General features: G+C 41.2%; 1 protein-coding gene across 5 annotated transcripts in view; it reads left to right on the plus strand.

Annotated features, from left to right (window-relative positions):
• The window catches only part of CSNK1G1 (casein kinase 1 gamma 1), a 161,659-nt gene that overhangs the window by 26,560 nt on the left and 112,815 nt on the right, over positions 1-22,284 (plus strand). The window contains exon 2 of one of the 5 annotated variants that reach the window (XM_043471700.1): positions 17,475-17,586. The exons of the other annotated variants lie outside the window; for them this stretch is intronic. The gene's annotated coding sequence lies outside the window, so the exon portion shown is untranslated. The remainder of the gene's footprint in view (positions 1-17,474; positions 17,587-22,284) is intronic. 5 annotated transcript variants of the gene reach the window in all.

Genomic DNA, 22,284 nt, shown 5'->3' on the forward strand with positions numbered 1-22,284 from the left:
TTCTCTTTCTAACTTACTTTACTTAGTATAATAATCTCTAGGTTCATCCATGTTGTTGCAGATGACATTATCTTATTCTTTTTTATGGCTGAGTAATATTCCATTATATATATAGATAGATAGATATACCATGTCTTCTTTATCCCAGAATGAATGGTATTCCCAAGATGGATTGAAAAAGAGCATTTGCCAGGATGAGTGGCAGGACTGTATGTGGATCTCTGATTCCCATTAACGCAGGATGGATAATACGCCTTACTGGGGGGCAGTGTTGCCACTTACAGCCCAAGGTCTGTAAGATCATATGGCAGTCTTGCAGATAAGACCCACATCTCTGCAGGCCCACTTGAACTTCTTTGTAAAGCCACTTGAACTTATCTGGAACGGTTTCAAGCTTTAGTTCTCCATTTGCCTGAGGCTGGGCAGAAAACGGGCTACTGGGTGTGACTGGGGGCTGTTGTCAAGGTCCGCTATGAGGGGAATGGGCTGAAGATGTCTCTTCCATTCTTGGCTTCACCTGTTACAAAAACAGGTTTATGGTCTCTTTCCTTCCCTTACTTGAAAGTGTTATTTATTTATACTTGAGAGTGAGATTGTGTTTGTTTCCTGTAAGAGGTTTTGATAAGGGTCCAGGTCTACTAGATGCCAAATTAGGGAAGCAGAGCATCTCAGGGAAAAGTGCCCATGTGCATACAGCCAGAGCTAGGAGGCTGAGGCACCTGCGGCTGAACCTACTTACCAGTTTTGCTTAGCCTTGAACTCTTGCCTTCTCAGAGAATTAGTTTTCTAATTTTGATAATGACGGAGTTGGATTTGATGATCTCAGTCTCTTTTAGCTAATTTTAGCTGAGTGAGTTTGTACCTAACCTCCCAGGCTTCCAAGTTTTTCCCCTTTTGTCCTTCTGTGAGAAGATCCTGCATTTTCTTTCCTTTTCCTCTGCCTGAAAGAGTGCCCTGTGGGCACGTGTAAGATGCCTGCTCACTAGTTTCCCCAGGAAGGGGCGGGTGCATGCTTCCAGAATGGTATCTGCCGTGGTGTCTGCTTTCTGACTGGGTGGCCGTGCTCCATGTTGGGCGCTTATCTGTGGGAACCAGAAGGGCCCCCACTCTCACAGAAACTGACCTTTACCTAGTGAAGAGGTGGGCAAATGGAAAGAACACTCAGGTCAGAGTTTTCCAGAGGAAAGATTTTTGAAACCATCAGCTATTAAATAGAACAGAATTTCCCTCCACACCTGCAGATCATCAGGAAATAGATAGCAAGGAGATCCCAAGAGTCAGGGAGCAAACATGATTGTAGTTACCTCATAACAGATTAGCATTTTGTGCTTTTTGAAATTGAGTCACATGTATGATGTCATGTGACCTTAAAATTCTGTAAGGTAAGCAGGGCAGAAATTATTAAAACCATTTAACAGTTGGGGAAAGTGAAGCATTAGGTAGGTAAGTGTCTTGTCCAAGGTCCCACAATTAATAAGGGTAAATTAGAATTTCTGGTGGCTCAGCTGGTAAAGAATCCACCTGTGATGCAGGAGACCCCAGTTTGATTCCTGGGTCAGACAGATTACCTGGAGAAGGGATAGGCTACCCATTCCCGTACTTTTGGGCTTCCCTGGTGGCTCAGATGGTAAAGAATCCACCTGTAATTCGGGAGACTTGGGTTCCATCCCTGGGTTAGGAAGATGCCCTGGAGAAGGGAAGAGCTACCCACACCAGTATTCTGGCCTAGAGAATTCCATGGACAGAAGAGCCTGGCAGGCTACAGTCCATGGGGTCGCAAAGAGTTGGACATGATTGAGCGGCTTTCACTTTCATTTTCAGAATTTTAGAGTGCAGATTTAAAAAAAAATGTACTAAGGTGTGATTTATATACTAGAAAATTCACCTGCTTAAAACCTAGAGTTTGGTGGATTTTGACAAGTGTACACACTTGTGTAACCACAATCATGCTCAAGATATTGAGGATTTCTACATCCCCCCGGATTTCCTCTGGCTCGTTTGCATTAACTAATCCCCCGTCTAAGATCTTTTGATGTCTAATCCAGTGCTCTCTTCCCTGTCCCACACTCCGATTTCACAGCCTTTTCAGCTTTATCCTGCGGCAGAGAATACAGGCTGGCAGCCTGCCAGCCTTATTATCAGGTTGAGTTATGAGTGGATGGGAAGCTGGTGGATTGGTTACTCCACTGTTGTTGCCTCCTTCCCTCCTTTTTCCAGCTGCAGTCTACAGAAAGTTCAAGTGGGTTCTCCTTCTTAGTAGAGCTTGAAGAAGAGGACATCACTCACCTATCTATCTGGTTTCCCCGTGGTCTGCTGGGGAGAGCCAGAGGTGATGGGTGGTGGAGGAGACTGCCTCTGGAGGACACCCACTCCTGGATTGTCTGCTCCGGCTCCTCCATGGAAACCAGCTTGCTGCTGCTTAGTTGCGGTTCCCCAAGGCCTCAAGCAATCCGAATCCCATGTCTGATGAATGAATCCCCAAAGTGTTGAGGATGCCAGCTCTGAAAAAATGAGCAAACCCTGAATATTCATAGTTCTGTAGGGTGGGTCTGGGAGAGAACTCTCCCTTTGCACCTGAGCTGGGTTCTGAGGAGAGACACTTGCGGAAATGCTGATCCTAAGTCCTGGATTTTGACCGGAGTGTCTGGCACATTCCAGAGGGTTCAGATGTCTGGCCAGGCTGATGTGTCGTGTCCAGCAAAGGAAGGGAAGGTGCCTGCTCCTTTTCATAGCTGGCATTGCCCCCAGACCAACAAGATAGAAGGTGGTGTCCTACCTAGCAGAACCCCTAGAGCCTCTATAGGGGTGACTCAGGATGCAGTCTCGATTTTCTAGGGTGACATTGCTCCTATTTCACCACCCATTTGGGGGACAGCCCATGTGTGTTAGCAGTGATGACAGTCTTATTCTTTCATTTGTTTTGGGATGCGTGGGTTTATAGGCAGCTTTTCTATCCATTATCTGCTCGTTCTTCTTGGCAAGTCTAGTTACGTTCTGTGAGGATAGAAGCACCATCTCGTCTGACTAGGACAGCGGGAAGGACAGAACAGACTCAGATCTCTCCTCTGCAAAGGCTCCTCTTAAATCTGGGGCTCTGCAGTATTGATTTTCTCCTAGTTATCTTTGCAAATTTCTCTGGCTTTGCTGAAAGGGGAAAAAGTCACTAGGCTGCATGCTTGAGCTTCGAGTTTCTCCTTAGCTGGCAACCCCCACCAGAAAAAATTCTTCTTTAAAGAATTGAGCCTCGGGCACTGGTTTTACCTTGCACGCCCTTAACTGTCTCGCTTTCAACAGCTGGTGACCATCCCTCACCTCCATCTCTAGTTTGCTGAGGACCTCAGCTCCGTGAGTCCCTGCTGTTGACTCGTTGACCTCACTGCTCTCCTGCAGGGGCCTCTTGTACTATATGGGCTGAGAAAACAGTGGGCTTCCTGTGTTGTGTCTACCAGCAAAGTTGGGTACCCAAAGGCCCCTGTGACAGCGCCATGTGACTGACTCCAGTGTGCTGTGGGAAGACAGTGTCAGAACAAAGACTTAGTTGAGAGCCCCAAGTGTGTGTATTTGATGTGGTTGCACAGAGATGGGGTCAAAGGTTGGCTCACGTCTGCAGAGAGAGGGACAGCTCCAGTTTTGCAGAGGTTCCAGGCCACAGTGATGCTGTTTCTTGCATTTCCCTTTGGAGTTAGGTTTCTAAAGGTCCATGAAGGTTTCATTCCTTTTCATGTCCCAAGAGAGCTTTCCATAGCAATGAAGGAAATGCAGGAAGTGGGTAGGATTTCAGGTGGCCAAGCAAAGAAAAGTGTGCCTTTTAAAGGAAAATTTTTTGGAAATGCTCTGTGGGTGCTGCTGGTCACCTGGGAGATATTGGATTTATTTGACATTTCCCATCTTCTGCTTAGGCATCATGTATACACTCGTTTGGGAGCTAGGGAGGGGAATAATACCCTCCCCAAGGATCTGTGGCTGAGCTCACTGTCCCCAGGACCAAGCGGAGCTACTGTAGCTGAGAAGCAGATTGGTTCAGCTCTCCCCAAAGAGCTCAGAGCTGTGCGGTTATTTCCGTCTTTGTCTCCTCGGATCTTCCTCTTTTCAGTTTAAATCTTCCCTTTCCATAGGAATTCTCAGCTACCTAACCCCCAGCTTTACAACGAGGCTCAGATGGACTGCACCCTCTCTCCTTTTTCCCTCAAAAACCTAATCACTTCTTTGTAGACTCCCTCGGAGGGAAGCAGGGTTTGTTCACCCACCTCTTGGAAGGGATGCACCCTACCAAGACAGATGGCAGCGCCTAGCCTATTTTTATCTGTTTCCAGGGAAGAAGATTCCACAACCTATTTTGAAACCTGTTCCATTGATTGACAGCCCCCAGATTAAGAATTTCTTGCTGATACCTGACCTAAAATTTAACAGCTGTTATTGAGACTCATTTCCTTTTATTCCTTTGGAAGGAGAGGGATCCTTGAGGTCACTGGGGCCCACCCCTAATGAAGGAAATTAGAGACCCACAGATTTTCTGACTGCAAATTGAAATGGGAAATAGCTACTCATCCTCTCCTTGAGGATCCCATTAGTTTTGGGATATGCCTTTGAAAGCACGCATTTGGGTGCCATTGTGCGAGTACCAATTTAATTTTCTGGGGAAACAGTGATCCTGGAGTGGGAATGGGAGACGTAGAAAACAAGGCGTTAACTGCCTCACTCCAGTTTGTTTCTAGTGAGAAAGTTAAATGACGCTTATAGAATTACCTTGCCTCTGTTGGCAAAGAAAATAAAAATAAACTCAACTCTCAATATACAAAGGCTTTCCCAGTTCTTTTCTCTCCTCTGAACCATTCCCTTGTCTTTAAAGGAAAAAAAATGAGGGGGTTGATATTTTTCTCTCCTCCATCAATGAGATCCTCTGTATGTTAAAGAAGTCTTTTAAAAATATTGTCAGGAGACCGAAGCTCTGCCGAAGCCTCCCTTTTCCCTCGGTTTTCCATTCCTGCAGACTTCTCTTGACGTGAGGCGCTGTGTGGCCTCCCTTGACAGATCGCGTCTTGATGGCATGAAGCGCGGGTGGGAGGCTAATGATGTTGCTTCAGTTTCAGTGCCTGCTATCTTCTTATGTGGGACAGGAATCCAGCATGCTGTGCAAATTAACAGAAGTGTATTAGACTGACTATCAAGGGGTTCTGGGAACGGATCTCGCTCCTTCTTGAAAGTTAGGACTTTTCTCAATAAAACATCATCTGAGGCATTTCTCCTTCAGAGATGACATCACATGCCAGGTTGGAACGTGAGATACTTGAATCCACGAACAAGCTTTGTTCAGAGCTGTGAGCCAGGCTGGCCTGGCCTTCAGGGCATACTTCATCTCTTGGCCCACGCTTCAGCCTGTGAGTAGTCAGTATGCTGCTCATGCTTACAAAGGTTAGCGTCTCCGTCTCTGGAAGTATGGCTAAAATTCCACCTGTATTTTGTTTGAGAGACATAGAATGGGCCTATTTTATAAAACCCCAAGTCAGCCTTCTCTGCTACCTGGTTAGTTTGGACCAAGGGAATATAAACCCATTTTGCTATCAGCCTGCGAGTGGGGACACATTCTTACCTGCGATAATTGGACCAGTAGTTGGTCAGTCAGCCCCAGAAGTCAGTTACAGCAGAGATTCTTAAAAAAGAAAAAAAGACACAATCCCTAAGCATTTTATTTAAATTTGTAAATAAATATACATACATTCACAGATGTTTTGATGTGGACCAGGGCCTTTTCTTAGTGAGGGTCTTCTGAGTAGAGTTCTGCTGACTTTCTTTCACAGACTGCACCTTTTTTTTTTTTTTTTAGACTGCACCTTTAACACATCATCTGTGATTTCCAAATTGTTTCTTTAAGGAAAATGAGTTCTTTACCCCTGAGATAAATGCATAATGTTATAAAATGCATAACGTTTCTAGATTTTTTTAGTCCCACCAAAACAGTTTTTTAACTGTTGTCTTGCCCATACCTAATTCATCAGCAATTTCTTTTAGCAGTTTGCCTTCATTAAGTCTTTCCAAAGCATTCAGTTCATTTTTCATGGAAACACCTTTTTTTATTCATATTTAGTCACTTTATATAATACATAATTAAAATAGTAAGTATACCTATTGTGAACAGACTACTGATCCTAAGGAAGCACCCAGCCTGGCTGATGGGGCAGAAGGGAGCAGGTACTAAAGGAAAAGGCCTCCTACTAACCACCCAGCTAGTGTAAGTATAGACAGTAATTGAAGTATGTCTCATAAGCTGGCAAGTTAATTAAGAGAGCATCATCTGTATATATCTCTCCTTTTTGCATCCAGTGCTTGTTATATGAAATCTTACCTTAGCATCTATAATTGTAATTCCTCTATTAGACTATAAGTTTAGGGAGGACAAGGCCCATGTCTTATTTATCAGTGTATCTGTAGTTGCCTAATATAGTGCCTGGCCCATCAGTTCAGTTGAGTTGCTCAGTCATGTCCGACACTTTGTGACCCCATGGACTGTAGCTTGCCAGGCTTCCCTGTCTATCACCAATTCCTGGAGCTTGCTCAAATTCATGTCCATCGAGTTGGTGATACCATCCAACCATCTCATCCTCTGTTGTCCCCTTCTCCTCTTGCCTTCAGTCTTTCCCAGCATCAGGATCTTTTCCAATGAGTCAGTTCTTCGAATCAGGTGGCCAAAGTATTGGAGTTTCAGCTTCAGCATCAGTCCTTCCAATGAATATTCAGGACTGATTTCCTTTAGGATGGACTGGTTGTATCTCCTTGCAGTCCAAGGGACTCTCAAGAGTCTTCTCCAACACCACAGTTCAAAAGCATCATTCTTCAGTGCTCAGCTTTCTTTATAATCCAACTCTCACATCCATACATGACTACTGGAAAAACCATAGCTTTGACTAGACGGACCTTTGTTGGCAAAGTAATGTCTCTGCTTTTTAATATGTTGTCTAGGTTGGTCATAACTTTTCTTCCTAGGAGCAAGCGTCTTTTAATTTCATGGCTGCAGTCAGCATCCTTAGTGATTTTGGAGCCAAAAAAAATAGTCTCTCACTGTTTTTATTGTTTCCCCATCTATTTGCCATGAAGTGATGGGACTGGATGCCATGATCTTAGTTTTCTGAATGTTGAGCTTTAAGCCAACTTTTTCACTCTCCTCTTTCACTTTCATCAAGAGGCTCTTTAGTTCTTCTTTGCTTTCTGCCATAAGGGTGGTGTCATCTGCATATCTGAGGTTATTAATATTTCTCCCAGCAATCTTGATTCCAGCTTGTGCTTCCTCCAGCCCAGCATTTCTCATGATGTGCTCTGCATATAAGTTAAATAAGCAGGGTGACAATATACAGCCTTGACATACTCCTTTCCCAGTCTGGAACCAGTCTGTTGTTCCATGTCCAGTTCTAACTGTTGCTTCCTGACCTGCATACAGATTTCTCAAGAGGCAGGTCAGGTGGTGTGGTATTCCCATCTCTCTCAGATTTTTTGACAGTTTGTTGTGGTCCACACAGTCAAAGGCTTTGGCATAGTCAACAAAACAGAAGTAGATGTTTTTCTGGAACTCTCTTGCTGTTTTGATGATCCAGTAGATGTTGGCAATTTGATTTCTGGTTCTTCTGCCTTTTCTAAATCCAGCTTGAACATCTAGAGGTTTACGGTTCACATACTGTTAAAGCTTGGCTTGGAGAATTTTGAGCATTACTTTACTAGTGTGTGAGATGAGTGCAGTTGTGTGGTAGTTTGAACATTCTTTGGCATTGCCTTTCTTTGGGATTGGAATGAAAACTGACCTTTTCTAGTCCTCTGGCCACTGCTGAGTTTTCCAAATTTGCTGGCATATTGAGTGCAACACTTTCACAGCATCATCTTTTAGGATTTGAAATAGCTCAACTGGAATTCCATCACTTCCACTAGCTTTGTTTGTAGTGATGCTTCCTAAGACCTACTTGACTTCCCATTCCAGGATGTCTGGCTCTAGGTGAGTGATCATATCATCGTGATTATCTGGGTCGTGAGGATCTTTTTTGTATAGTTCTTCTGTGTATTCTTGCCACCTCTTCTTAATATCTTCTGCTTCTGTTATGTCCATACCGTTTCTGTCCTTTATAGTGCCCATCTTTGTATGAAGTTTTCCCTTGGTATCTCTAATTTTCTTGAAGAGATCTCTAGTCTTTCCCATTCTATTGTTTTCCTCTATTTCTTTGCATTGATCACCGAGGAAGGCTTTCTTATCTCTCCTTGCTGTTCTTTGGAACTCTGCATTCAAATGGATATATCTTTCCTTTTCTCCTTTGCCTTTCACATCTCTTCTTTTCATAGCTATTTGTAAGGCCTCCTCAGAATCCATTTTGCCTTTTTGCATTTCTTTCTTTCTTTTTTTTTTTTTTTTTGAGATGGTCTTGATCCCTGCCTCCTGTACAAAGTCACAAACCTCCATCCATAGTTCTTCAGGCACTGTGTCAGAGCTAATCCCTTGAATCTATTTGTCACTTCCATTGTATAATCATAAGGGATTTGATTTAGGTCATACCTGAATGGTCTAGTGGTTTTCCCTACTTTCTTCAATTTAAGTCTGAATTTGGCAGTAAGGAGTTCATGATCTGAGCCACAGTCAGCTCCTGGTCTTGTTTTTGCTGACAGTATATAGAGCTTCTCCATCTTTGGTTTCAAAGAATATAACCAATCTGATTTCAGTATTGACCATCTGGTGGTATCCATGTGTAGAGTCCTCTTATGTTGTCGAAGAGGTATTTGCTGTTATCAGTGCATTCTCTTGGCAAAACTCTATTAGCCTTTGCCTACTTCATTCTGTACTCCAAGGCCAAATTTGCCTGTTACTCCAGGTATCTCTTGACTTCCTACTTTTGCATTCCAGTCCCCTATAATGAACATCTTTTTTGGGTGTTAGTTCTAGAAGGTCTTGTAGGTCTTCATAGAACCATTTACTTTAGCTTCTTCAGCATTTCTGTTCGAGGCATAGACTTGGATTACTGTGATATTGAATGGTTTGCCTTGCAAATGAACAGAGATCATTCTGTCATTTTTGAGATGGCATCCAAGTACTGCATTTCAGACACTTTTGTTGACTATGATGGCTACTCCCTTTCTTCAAAGGGATTCTTGCCCATAGTAGTAGATATAATGGTCAATGTGAGTTCAGTTCACCCAATCCAGTACATTTTAGTTTGCTGATTCCTAAAATGTTGATGTTCACTGCATCTCTTGTTTGACCACTTCCAATTTGCCTTGATAGATGGATATAACATTCCAGGTTTTTATGCAGTATTGCTCTTTACAACATTGGACTTTACTTCCATCACCAGTCACATCCACAGCTGGGTGTTGTTTTTGCTTTGACTCCATCTTTTCATTCTTTTGGCATTATTTCTCCACTGATCTCCAGTATCATATTGGGCACCTACTGACCTGGGGAGTTCATCTTTCAGTGTCCTATCTTTTTGCCTTTTCATACTTCTCATGGGGTTCTCAAGGCAAGAATACTGAAGTGGTTTGCCATTCCCTTCTCCAGTGGACCACGTTTTGTCATTAATTACCTATTTTATACTCAGTAGTGTATATATATCAATCCAGATTTTCCAATTTATCTCATCCCACTTTCCCATTTTGGTGTCCATACATCTGTTTCTCTATTTCTGCTTTGCAAATAGGTTCATCTGTATGCTTTTCTAGATTCTGCATATGTGCATTAATGTACAATATTTGTTTTTCTATTTCTGACTCATTTCACTCTGTATGACAGTGTCTGGGTCCATTCATGTCTCTGCAAATGTGCACAATTTTCATTCTTTTTTATGGCTGAATAATACTCCATTGTATATATGTATCACATCTGTGTCCATTCCTCTGTTGATGGACATTTAGGTTGCTTCCATGTCCTGGCTGTTGTAAATAGTGCTGCAGTGAGCATTGGGGGTGCATGTATCTTTTGGGATTACAGTATTCTCCAGGTATTTGCCCAGGAGTGGGGTTGCTGGGTCATGTATATGGTAGTTCTGTTTTTAGTTTCTTTTTTTTTTTCCATTTATTTTTATTAGTTGAAGGGTAATTACTCTACAATATTGTAGTGGTTTTTGCCATACATTGACATGAATCAGCCATGGATTTACATGTGTTCCCCATCCCGATCCCCCCTCCCTATTTTTAGTTTCTTAAGGAACCTCTGTATGCTGTTCTCCATAGTGGTTGTACCAGTTTACATTCCCACCGATAGTGTAGGATTCTCTTTCCTCCATACCCTCTCCAGCAGAGTTTATTGTTTGTAGATTTTTTGGTGATGGCCATTCTGACTGGCGTGAGGTGATATAAAAATATAAATGTCTGTTATAAACCTAAGCACCTTTTAAATATAAATGTCACTTCCCTACTTTAAATGCTTAAATGGCTTCTCATTTGATAATGGTGGATTATCAGTAACCTATAAATCCTGAAGGGTGGACTCCTGCTACCTCTTCCCTTGTAATCACCTGCCTTGCTGGTCTGCTTCTACTAAGAGCCTCTACTGGGTTTTTCTCTTTCTGGAGGCTCTGATCCCAGCTCTTGACATGGTTGGCTTCTTCTCATCCTTGAGGACAGTATTTAAATGTAGCTTCTACTAAAGGCCTTGATCACCCTCTTTCTAAAACTCTCCCTTTTGACTTCCCCATTATCTTCAGCAGGTCTTTGTAGCATGACGCAAATTTGTAGTTTTTTATTTATTCATGTGATTCTTTGTGATGCCCACTGTAGACTGTAAACTCTGTGAGCACTAGAACTGTGTATTTGGTGAGTTCACTGTTACATCCCTGGTGACTATCCTCGTTTTAGGCACATAAGAGACAGTCAGTAAATGTTTGGTTATTAATAACTCCACTTTGAAGAAAAAGGAACTCCACTCTGAGTAATTACATGTGCTTGTACTTTTCCTTTTTGACACCAAGAAATTGTGCAGACTCCTTCAGTAATTGCTGTAAGTCCTTTTGTTTCTTTTATTAGAAATAGTATTTTAAAACACATATCTGTGTATCTTTTTTGGGGGGATGGGGCATTCTGCAAGGCTTGTGAGATCTTAGTTCCCCCAAGCAGGGCCCAGGTCCCAGTAGTGATAGTGCTGAGCCCTGACCACTGGACCACCAGGGAATTTTTCTCTTTTTTTAAGGACTTCATTTTTTTTTTTTTTAGGACTTCATTTTTTAAGAGTAGTTTTAGATTCATGGCAAAATTAAGAGGAATGTACAGAGACTTCCCATATACCCTCTGCTCCTACACATGCGTGGCCTCCCCCATTATCAGTATCCTCCATCAGAGTGGTACTGTTGTTACGATCGATGAACCAGCACTGACACATCATAATTATCTAAATCCTGTACTTTAAGCTTCTGGCATATTTCAAAATAGTTTATTTTTTTCCTCCCCCTGCTGGAAGCACAGGAGGATTTTTTTGGTGGTGTACATTATGTGAATTTGGACATAATGTCCATATAATAATTTCCAACATGTTCATAATTTGGACATGTAAAATGACACGTATCCACTGTTATAGTATCAAACAGTAGTTTGGCCACCCTGAAAATCGTCTGTGCTGCACTTGTTCACCCACCACCCTTCCCATGGTAACTGCTGATCTTTTTTACTGTCTCTGTAGTTCTGCCTTTTGCAGAATGTTGTATAGTTGGAATCATACAGTATATAGCATTTTCAGATTAGCTTCTTTCACTTACTAATATGCATTTAAATTTCTTCTTTCTTTTTGTAGGTTGATAGCTCATTTCTTTTTAATGTTGAATAATATTCTGGATATTTGGGCTTTCTGATAGCTCAGCTGGTAAAGACTCTGCCTGCAACGCAGGAGACCCCAGTTTGATTCCTGGGTCTAGAAGATATGCTGGAGAAGGGATAGGCTACCCTCTCAGTATTTTTGGGCTTCCTTGGCAGCTCAGATGGTAAAGAATCCTCCTGCAACGTGGGAGAGCTGGGTTCGATGCCTGGGTTGGGAGGATCCCCCGGAGAAGGGAAAGGCTACCGATTCCAGTATTCTGGCCTAGAGAATTCCATGGACTCTATAGTCCATGGGGTCGCCAAGAGTTAGACACAACCGAGCGACTTTCACTTCACTTCACTTCAATATTCTGGATGTCTGGATATACCACAGTTTATCTATTCAACTTCTGAAGGACATTAGAGCTCTTAGCTTGTTAATAATAGTTGTTTTAAATTCCTGGTCTGATAATGCCATCATTCTTGCCATCTCTTGTTCTGTTCCTTGCTCTGTCTCTTCACATTGCATTTTTTACCTTTTAGTATGCCTTGTAATTTTTTCTTGATAGCCAGATATGATATACCTGGTAAAAGGAATTGCTGTAAATAGGCCTTTCATAATAAAATGGCAAGGTATAAGGGGAGGGGAAGCATTCTATAGTCCTGTGATTAGGTGTCAGTCTTCTGGTGATCCTGTTTCTCTGAACTGTGAGTTTCATGTGTGTCTCACTTTTGTGGAACAGGATGGCTAGAGTCGTTTGGGGTTGGGCATTTCCCTTCCATCATATGGAAGGCTAGAGGGAGCTGGAGTTGAGTAGTTCTCTTTTCCCAGGTTAGTTAGGCTCTGACAAATAATACCCTAGCAAGTTAGGCTGTGATTAACTATTTTCTCCAGAGGGTAGGCATCCTTAAAAAACAGAGTCCTCTGGCATATTTAAAAATAGTTCACTTTTCTGTTCCCCGACTGAAAGCTCAAGGGGATTTTTTTTTTTTCCCCTCTAATATTTGCTGTGGGAACCTGGTCGAGCTCCTGGAGGCAAATCTCACAAAATTGTGGGGTCCCTCCTGTGACCTGAAACCTTTAACCCTTAGAGCTATTTACACTGAGCATCCAGAAATTCGTCAGTTACAGTTCAGGTTTTCCTTCCCTGGCACTGGTTCCTGCCACATACCATCTACTCCAGTAAGCTGTGACTCCCTGTTTTCACTTGTCCTTCTCCAATCTGGGCATTAGTAGTTTGGCCTATACTCTTCCCTCGTTTATGGACCTGAGAGCTGTTGATTTTTAAGTTCCTAGAGTTTTTACCTGTTAGAGTGGTGACTTCCAAGCTCCTTACATGCAGAACTGAAAATTGTAAGTATCCTGTACATACTTCTCTCTTTCCTTTCCTTTTCTTTCCCTCTCTTTTTTCTGTAAGGACAATTTAAATCTTACCATAAAGATATGGTAAGTTTCAGATATGTCCCTTTTTTGTGGGAGAAAGTGAATCAAATGGAGGAAGTTGGTGTCAGGGCTGAAAATAAATTTGCAGATTTCTGGCTTTGGTCTTCTACTTCACCAACTGTGTGTCTGTGTTCAACAGGCTGTTTTTGCATGGCTTAGAAAATATCTAGGAATTAAATAGTGATAATGCCAGAGAAACTCTCAGGTGAGACCATTTAGTATCTTGGTCGTTAGATTTAATTTTCTGATGCTGTCTTATGACACCTAAGATGGGTAAAAATTTGGGTCATACTTTCCTAATGATTAGTGCCTTTTCTACAGTTAACACATTGCATATAACTAAGCAGGATATAGTCATCCTGGTACTTTGAATTATTACATTTTTCTTTCTCTTGAGAATGATGGCAGGAATTATGATCTCTTAGATCAACCTATTAAATCTGTTCTTTGGTTGAAAACCAAGATTGAGAACTCATTTATTATATATTCCTTTATTCATTGAATATTTGAGAACCTACTATGCCAGGCCCTATGAATAAAATGGTGAATGAGAGTTCCTATCTTCACAGAATAATATGCCAGTGAACAAGCAGTTACAGTGTGCAGTGGTTAATGCTATTTGGGGACTCTAAAAGAGTCTGTAAGAGGGGCCTAAAACCCAGAATCGAGTCAAAGGAAAAGTTTTCTAGAGAAAGATGCGTTTAAAGTAAAAGCTAAAGAGGAGCATGAGTTAACGAACTAAGGAGCAGAGATCAAAGTGGGATCCAGGCCAAGGGCCCTATGGTGAAAATGAAGTAAGTTTGGTATTCATTAGCATGTAACACGAGGGAGTGATTTAACTGACATGAAGCTGTAAAGGTGAACACGTCCCAGGTCAGGAAGGACTGTAAGCCCCCACTGAGCCACCTGGGAAGCATTTTTCAAGTGCATTGGGAAGCTGTTGTAGGCCTTCAAGTTGGAGGATGACATGATTAGACTTGCTTTTAGAAAGTTCCCTCTGGCTAGAGTGCTACACAAATTGGTTTGGAGAGAGAGGTAAGGGAGTTGAAGGGAGAAACCTGAAAGCAAGATCAGTTGAGAGATTGTTTCATTCCTGTGGGAGAATGGTTTCTTTCCAGAGTGATACTAATGAAGACTGAGGAAAGCTTAGAGACTTGAGTGTTATTTAAGAGCTAAAATTCCTTTGTGTCTTGTTTAGGTCACTGGGTAGATGGTTAGTCTAGTATTCACTGAAGAAAGAACCCAAGAGAAGAAAGTAGGTTTGACATTTTCTTGGGGAGGAGACGGATGGTGGGAGAAGTGGGAACCAAGAGAAGATGAGCTTAATTCAGACTACTGAAATTGAGGTGTCCGAATTTTCTATGGTGAGGTAGAAGAATATACCCCTGAGTATATACATCTCAAACACAGGAGAAGGGTGTTAGCTGGAAATACAAATTAAGATTCATCAGCATATAAATGAACATGTAGGAGTGCTTTGAACAATAACTTCAGTACTTTGGAACAGTGTCTTTTGTACAGTGGACACTTATTAAATATCTTTTGAATGAACACATGACTAGACACCGTGGGAGTGGTTTTGAGTGGGAAAAGAGGTAGGCCTGCGCCAGTATTGGGAGGAAATGAAGCAGTTAGGGGCAGGCTGAGCAAGAAGGAGCGGTGAGAGACAGGAGGAAAGCCTGGGAGACAGTGACCGCGAGAACCCGAACCGGAAAGGATATTTTAAGAAAGACTAAAAGGCTGTCAGGGTCAGGAGAATAAGAAGATGACTAAAACGTGTTTCTTGAATTTTTTCCTCAAGGATGTGGTTTACCTGGGTGGAGAAGGAGATCAATGGTTTGGAGGGATGGGATTAAAAACTTTATTGCAGTGAGTTCAGGAATGAGGAAACAAAAACATCTAGTGAGGACAGCTCTTCAGTTTGGTTGTGATGGGCCTTTGGGGAGAGACAGAATGGCTGCCAGACAGGAAATAGTGATCAAGGGATGAGTGTTAGAGCTTGTGTTTTTAATGGTAAGGTTGTGGACGTGTTTAATGCTCACTATAGGAAGTCAACAGAGAAGGATAAAGTTAAGAGCAATAATACAGTAAAGTTTGTAGAAGTGATTTGACTTGGGCAGGAGGGCCACCTCTCCTTTATGAGACAGGAAGGAGGTTTGGTGGTAGTCATAGGACTTTTTGTTTCTGTGAAATAGCAAGATAGAAGTTTAAATAACTAAAGTAGTACATGCTTATTTAAAATTATTTAGAATGCAGAGATATAAAATAGAAATTTAAAATTTCATTCTTTGCCCTTTAATTGTGTTCTTCAGAGATTAACTGGTTTCAGTTTCTAATGTATCCTATCAGATTTCTTTCTAAATACACACAGACTGTATTCACATGAGAGACTGCAAAAGGATTTTAACTGTTTTTTTAAAAAAGTGGGGTCATACTATACATACGATTGTGCAACAGACCTTTTTCCCCCCATCATACTGTAATACTGTATTTGGTTTTCTTTTCCGAGCACATGATAAATCTACCTTTTTTTCTTTTCAGTAGCTTATACTATTCCATATATGGAGATACTTTGTTTTTTTAGCCATTCTAATCATGGGAATTTAAGTTGACTCTAGTTTCTTAATATTAAAAATAACACTCAGTGGATGTCCTTAACAGTATAGTATGGTCAAATCGTATTCAGGGTTTTAATGTATTCAGTTATGTCTGTATAAATCCCTAGTTTATTAGTTTGTTCAGTGGGTTATAATCTGTTACTGTGATTTTTTTTTTTGTAAAGATTTCTTTCTTTCTTTTTGGCTGTGGTGGGTCTTTGTTGCTGCGTGTGGGCTTTTCTCTAGCTGTGGCGAGTGCGGGCTCCTCTTCATTGTGGTGCCCCGGCTTCTCATTGTGGTGGCTTCTCGTTGCTGAGCACAGACCTAGGATGCGCAGGTTTCAGTTGTTGCAGCGTGTGTGCTCAGTAGTTGTGGCCTGAGGAGTCTAGAGCACTGGCTCAGTAGTTGTAGCAAATGGGCTTAGCTGCCTTGTGGCTTGTGGGACCATCCCGGAGTAGGAATTGAACCCATTGCACATGGACTTAGTTCCCTGACCAGGGATTGAATCCATGTCCCTTGTGCTGCAAAGCAGATTCTTAACTACTAGCCCATCAGGGAAGTCCTGATATGGATATTGACTTTCCTGGTGATCCAGTTGTTAAGACTCTGCACTCCCAGTGCAGGGGGCCAGGGTTTGATCTTTGGTCAGGGAACTAGATCCCACATGCAGCAACTACCTGATGCAGCCAAATAAAGTTTAGGGCTTCCCAGGTGGCTCAAATGGTTAAAGAATCTGCCTGCAATGCAGGAGACCCAGGTTCAATCCTTGGGTCAGGAACATCCCCTGGAAAAGGGAATGACAACCCACTCTAGTATACTTGCCTGGAAAATCCCATGGACAGAGGCACCTGGTTGACTACAGTCCATGGGGTCACAGAGAGTCAGACATGACTGAGTGTCTAACACTTTCTTCACTTTCCCCTGCATTGGCAGAAAGATTCTTAACCACTGGACCATTAGGGAGGCCTGAGTGTAATTTATTTTGATGTTCATATTTGGCCACTGAATCCCTGTGTGTCCCTTGTGTCCTTTTGAACGTCCCCATCATTCATTGATCACTTTCTTACCTTGATTTTCTGGGCTCATCTTGTACTCCACTGCCTTAGCTCTGGAATCAGCCATTTCTGAGGAACTCTGGATCCTTGAGAACGGTTTTAAAACCGAAATCTGGGTGCCAGATGTGCTCATGCTGTTGAGTGTTGTTCCTCTCAGGCCCTGGTAGTGGGTGGAGCTCATAATTATTTTATTGCTGTGTTTGTTTGTCAAGTATATGTATGTATGGGGCTTCCCTGGTGACTCAGTGGTAAAGAATCTGCTTGTAATGCAGGCAACCTGGGTTTGATCCCTCAGTCAGGAAGATCTCCTGGAGAAGGAAATGGCAACCCACTCCAGCATTCTTGCCTGGGAAATCCCATGGATAGAGGAGCCTGGTGAGCTACAGTCCATGGGGTCGCAAATGAGTCAGACAGAACTTAGCGACTAAACAATAACATACATGTACATGTATATATAATATCATGAGTTTACATTGATACTTCCAATGCCAGTTCAATACCACCCCGTTCATTCTAGTTTTTTCCCTTTCCATTTCTGTAATTCTCTTACAGTGTAAAACCTGTCATTGTTCAGTATGTTTACTTACCTGATCCATCTGCCTGTATGTGACTGATTTCCCATAGGACCTCCACTCACTCCTCACTTCACTTGGATTCTGCTGCTCCATGCCAGACTGCCTCTTCCACATGAATGAAGATGCTTTCACCTTGCCTGTGCTCCAGCGTACCATGCTGGGTGAGGACCTAGGACTTCCACGCTGGACTCCTCACCATTTTCAGGGTCTTACACTCTGTACGGGGTCCCTTGTTCCATTCCCACTCTGTGGACCTGCACATTTTACATTTTGAGTTACATGTAAGGAAATACACAGATCTTGAGTGAACTCTTGGATTGAGTTTTGATAAGTGTAACTGATATTCAACGGCCAAGAAAGTTTCCTAGTGTCCCCTTGCATTTAGTTTCTACTTTTCCTTCAAAGAGGAGAGGATTGTTGTTGAACTTTATATTTTGAGTAACACATGTGTTTCAATGACTGTAGCTTTAAAATGTGTCTTCCAAATTAAAAAAACAATTTCTTAATTGTGGTGGGAAAAACACGTAACGCAAATGTATCCTCTTACCTATTTTTAAGTGTATAGTTTAGTAGTGTTAACTACATTCACATTGCTGTGGAACACATCCTCTCTTTTTCATCTTGCGGAACTGAAGCTCTGTACCCATCAAACAACAACTCTCTTTTGGCCCTTCACTACTTTCTGTTTCTGTAATTTTGACAACTCTAGATATCTCTATATGAGTGGAATCATGCCATATTTGTCCTTGTATATTGTGTGTGTGTGTATTTAAAAGAGTGGTCTGGCTATTCTCAGTCATTTTCTTTTCCATAAACACTTTTTAATCAACTTGTTAATATGTATAAAAATTCCATAGTGATTTTTATATGGATTGCATTAAATCTGTCAGTTTGGGGAAAATTAGCATCACAGCTGTCAATATATTGAGTCTTCCAATCTGTAAATACAGTATATCTATTTATTCAGATCTTTATTTCTGTAGTATATTATAGTTTTAAACATAAATTTTGTACATTGTATAAAATATGTTCATAAGTACTTATAGTTTTCTTGATGCTGTTTTAGATGGAATTGTTATTATTTTAAAGACTATATTTTTATAGATTTTTAGGCACAATTTTAGGTTTACATAAAAATTGAACAGAAAATATGGAAAATTTTTACATACTCCCTCACAATACCCCCTTCCCATTTTTCCTGTTTAGTAAGTATTTTTCCTTTGCATTACTGTTACACATACAACTTTTATACCTGATTAGTCAGTATGGATTTATTTCTATTAACTAAAATCCATAGTTTGCATTAGGGTCCAGTCCTGTGTTGTGTGTTACATGGGTTTTGATAACCACATAATGACATGTGTCTGTCATTACAATATCATACAAAGTGTTACTATTGCACTGAAAATCCTCTGTGGTTCACCTGTTCATCCCTCCACCCCACTAATCCTTGACAACTACTGATATATTTTTTACAATCTCAATAGTTTTTCCTTTTTCAGAATGTCATATAGTTGGAATATGCGTATTCTTTTCAGATTGGCTTCCTTCACTTAGCAGCATTCATTTAAGTTTCCTCTATGTCCTTTTGTGGCTTGATACCTCATTTCTTTTTTTTTTTTTTCTCTCATTTCTTTTTATCACTGAAGAATATTCCATTGCATAGTTATACCACAGTCTACTTATCCACTCACCTATTGAAATACATCTTGATTGCTTCCAGTTTTTGGCAGTTTCAAATAAAGCAACTGTAAACTTTCACATGAAAGTTTTTGTGTGGATTTAAGTTGTTAGTTCATTTTTTTTTTTTTTTTTAAATTTTATTTATTTATTTATTTGGCTGCTCTGGGTCTTAGTTGTAGCATGTGGGATCTAGCTCCCTGACCAGGGGTTGAACCTGGGCCTCCTGCACTGGGAGCTCAGAGTCTTAGCCACTGGACCACCAGGGAAGTCCCTAGTTCATTTGAATAAAGACCTAGGATTTCTGGATCATGTAGTGAAAGTATGTTTAGTTTTGTGAGAAACTGGCAAACTGTCTTCCAAGTGGCTGTACCATTTGGCATTCCCATCAGCAGTGAACAAGACTTCCTGTTGTTGCACCTGCGTTTGGTGTTGTCAGCGTTTGGGGGTTTCATCATTCTAAGAAGTTTGTAGTGGTATCTCATTTTAATTTACTGTGAGATAATTCCGTCGTAGTGTATTATGTTGAGCATCTTTTTCATATACTCACTTGTGATCTGTCTCTCTTTGGTGAGGTATCTGTTAATCTTTTGCCCTTTTTTGAAATGGATTGTTTCTTATTGCTTTAAGAGTTTTTTGTGTATTTTGGATAACAGTCTTTTTTCAGTTACGTGTTTTGTGATATTTCTCCCAGGCTATAACTTGTCTTTTCGTTTTCTTTAGAGTCACTTTGCAAAACAAGTTTTTAGTTTTTATTAAGTTCGACTTATCAATCTTTGTTTTCATAGATCACACTTTTATTGGTGTATTTAAGAAATCATTGCCAAGCCCATGGTCACTTAGATATTTTTCTGTAGTATCTTCTAGTAATTTCACAGTTTTTGTGTTTTATGTTTGGCTCTGTGATTGGAATTGATTTTTGTGACAGGTAAAATCTGTATCTCGATTCACCTTTTTACATATAGCATCCATTTGTTCCAGCACTACTTGTTGAGAAGACAGTCCTCCACTGAATTGCCTTTGGTCCTTTGTCCGAGAACAGTTTGACTGTATTTGTGTGTATTTGATTTGGGCTTTCTATTTTGTTTCATTGATTTATTTGTCTTTTATTTTTCCAATACAACACTGATTAGTGATCATTATAGCTTTATAATGAGTCTTGAAGTTGCGTAGTGTCTGTCTTTTGACTTTGTTCTTTTCTTTCAATAGTATGTTGGCTATTCTGGGTCTTTTGCTTTTTCATATAATAATTAGAATCAGTTTGCCAGTGCTCACAAAAATAACTGGATGAGAGTTTGTTTTTTAAATGGTAGTAAAAAATTTTTTCTACGTGGGGAGATATGAAAAATTGTGAGATACTGAAGGAGTAAAACTTGTTAGGTGGGCTTGGTCTGGGTTCCAGTGTGAGATGGAGGCTTCTGATGGAGATGGAGGCTCTTCCCAAAGACACCAAATCTTAGAGCTGTACACAGAAGAATATCCTCTGAATATCCTCTGAAAGGAATCCAGAAACTGGATGAGTAACTCCTGCACATTGGGCAAATGAGGAAAAACCCACGGCAAAAAGAATCAGAAAAACTGAGATAAACTCTTTCCAAAAAACCCACCCCCAGCACAGCAACACACAGTCAGGAGAGAACTTAAAGATCCCAGCTTGTGAGGTGTGAAGGGGTTGGACCCAACCTGTAGCACCCCAACATTTTAGTCTTTGACCTGAAGGATGGCCCCCAAAACACCTGGCTCTGAAACCAGTGAAGCTTGTGTCTCTGGGACCCTGAAGACTATAGCAAACAGGGAAATAATTTTTAATAGTTCTTGCCATGGCTGTCCCCCTGAATTCAGTGCAGAGACAGAAGACAGAAATACCCATCTCCCAGTCTTTCCCTGAAGGAGGACTGTTTGCATATTCAAAGTACTGCTGCGTAAGAGTCAAGCTTCTAATTCATCTCACATCTAGGGACAGACCACAGTGCTCCATAGAGACTTGGGAGGCTGGCAGGTATCACTTCCACATTCTCCTTGTGGTGTCTCTGGTGTCTCTCTGTTATGAGTTGAACACTCATCTGTTGTCCTGGCTCTTGTGGCTGCATCTTAGGGGATGCACCCCTGTTTCACTGGCATTCGTGGGTCCCACAGGACTGTAACAAATAAACAGTTCTTACCTAACTATCTGCTAACTAGCTCTGAGGGAGTTGACTAAAAAGCCCAGTCCCCAGTCTCTCCCTGAAAGATCTACCTACATACTTTAAAAGCTCCTGTGGATGGTCCACCTTCTAGTCAGCCTGCATCTAGGTGCTGACTGAGATCCCCTCTTTGGGACACTGGAAGATCTTGGCACACCCTCAACTAAGACGATTAAAATAATATTAAGCATCTTTTCTGACCACAGTGGTATGAAATTAGAAGTCAATTGCAAGAAGCCAATTGGAGAATTCATAAATATCTTGAGATTAAACAACATGCTACTAAGGAAAAATCAAAAGAGAAATCAGTGTATGTTAGAAGGTCTGTATTAGAAATCAGCGTATATTAGAAGGTCTAGCCAGAGCAGTTAGGCAAGATAAAGAAATAAAAGGCTACTGCTGCTTTTTTCTCTTTCTTTGGCTGTGCTGCACAACTTAGGGGATCTCAGTTCTCTGATCAGGGATTGAACCTGGGCCACAGCAGTGAAAGCCCAGATCCTAACCACTAGACCTCCAGGGAACTCTCAAAGGCTTCCCAATTGGAAAGGAAGAAGTAAAACTGTCACTGTGTGCAAGTGACACAGTACTACATGTCGAAAACCCTAAAGATACCACCAAAAGACTGTCGGAACTAATTGACAAATTCAGTAAAGTTGCAGGATACATACAAAATTAGTATGCAAAAGTCTATTGGGTTTCAATGATGAACTATCTGAGGAATTTTTAAAATCCCATCTGTGAGTACATCAAATAGGAAAAGGAGTACATCAAGGCTGTATATTGTCACCCTGTTTATTTAACTTATATGCAGAGTACATCATGAGAAACACTGGCCTGGATGAAGCACAAGCTGGAATCAAGATCTCTGGGAGAAATATCAATAACCTCACATATGCAGACGACACCACCCTTATGGCAGAAAGTGAAAAAGAACTAAAGAGCCTCTTGATGAAAGTGAAAGAGGAGAGTGAGAAAGTTGGCTTAAAGCTCAGCATT

The sequence above is a fragment of the Cervus canadensis genome, chromosome 6 (genome assembly GCF_019320065.1).
Source record: "Cervus canadensis isolate Bull #8, Minnesota chromosome 6, ASM1932006v1, whole genome shotgun sequence".
In the NCBI taxonomy this organism is placed as follows: Eukaryota; Metazoa; Chordata; class Mammalia; order Artiodactyla; family Cervidae; genus Cervus; species Cervus canadensis.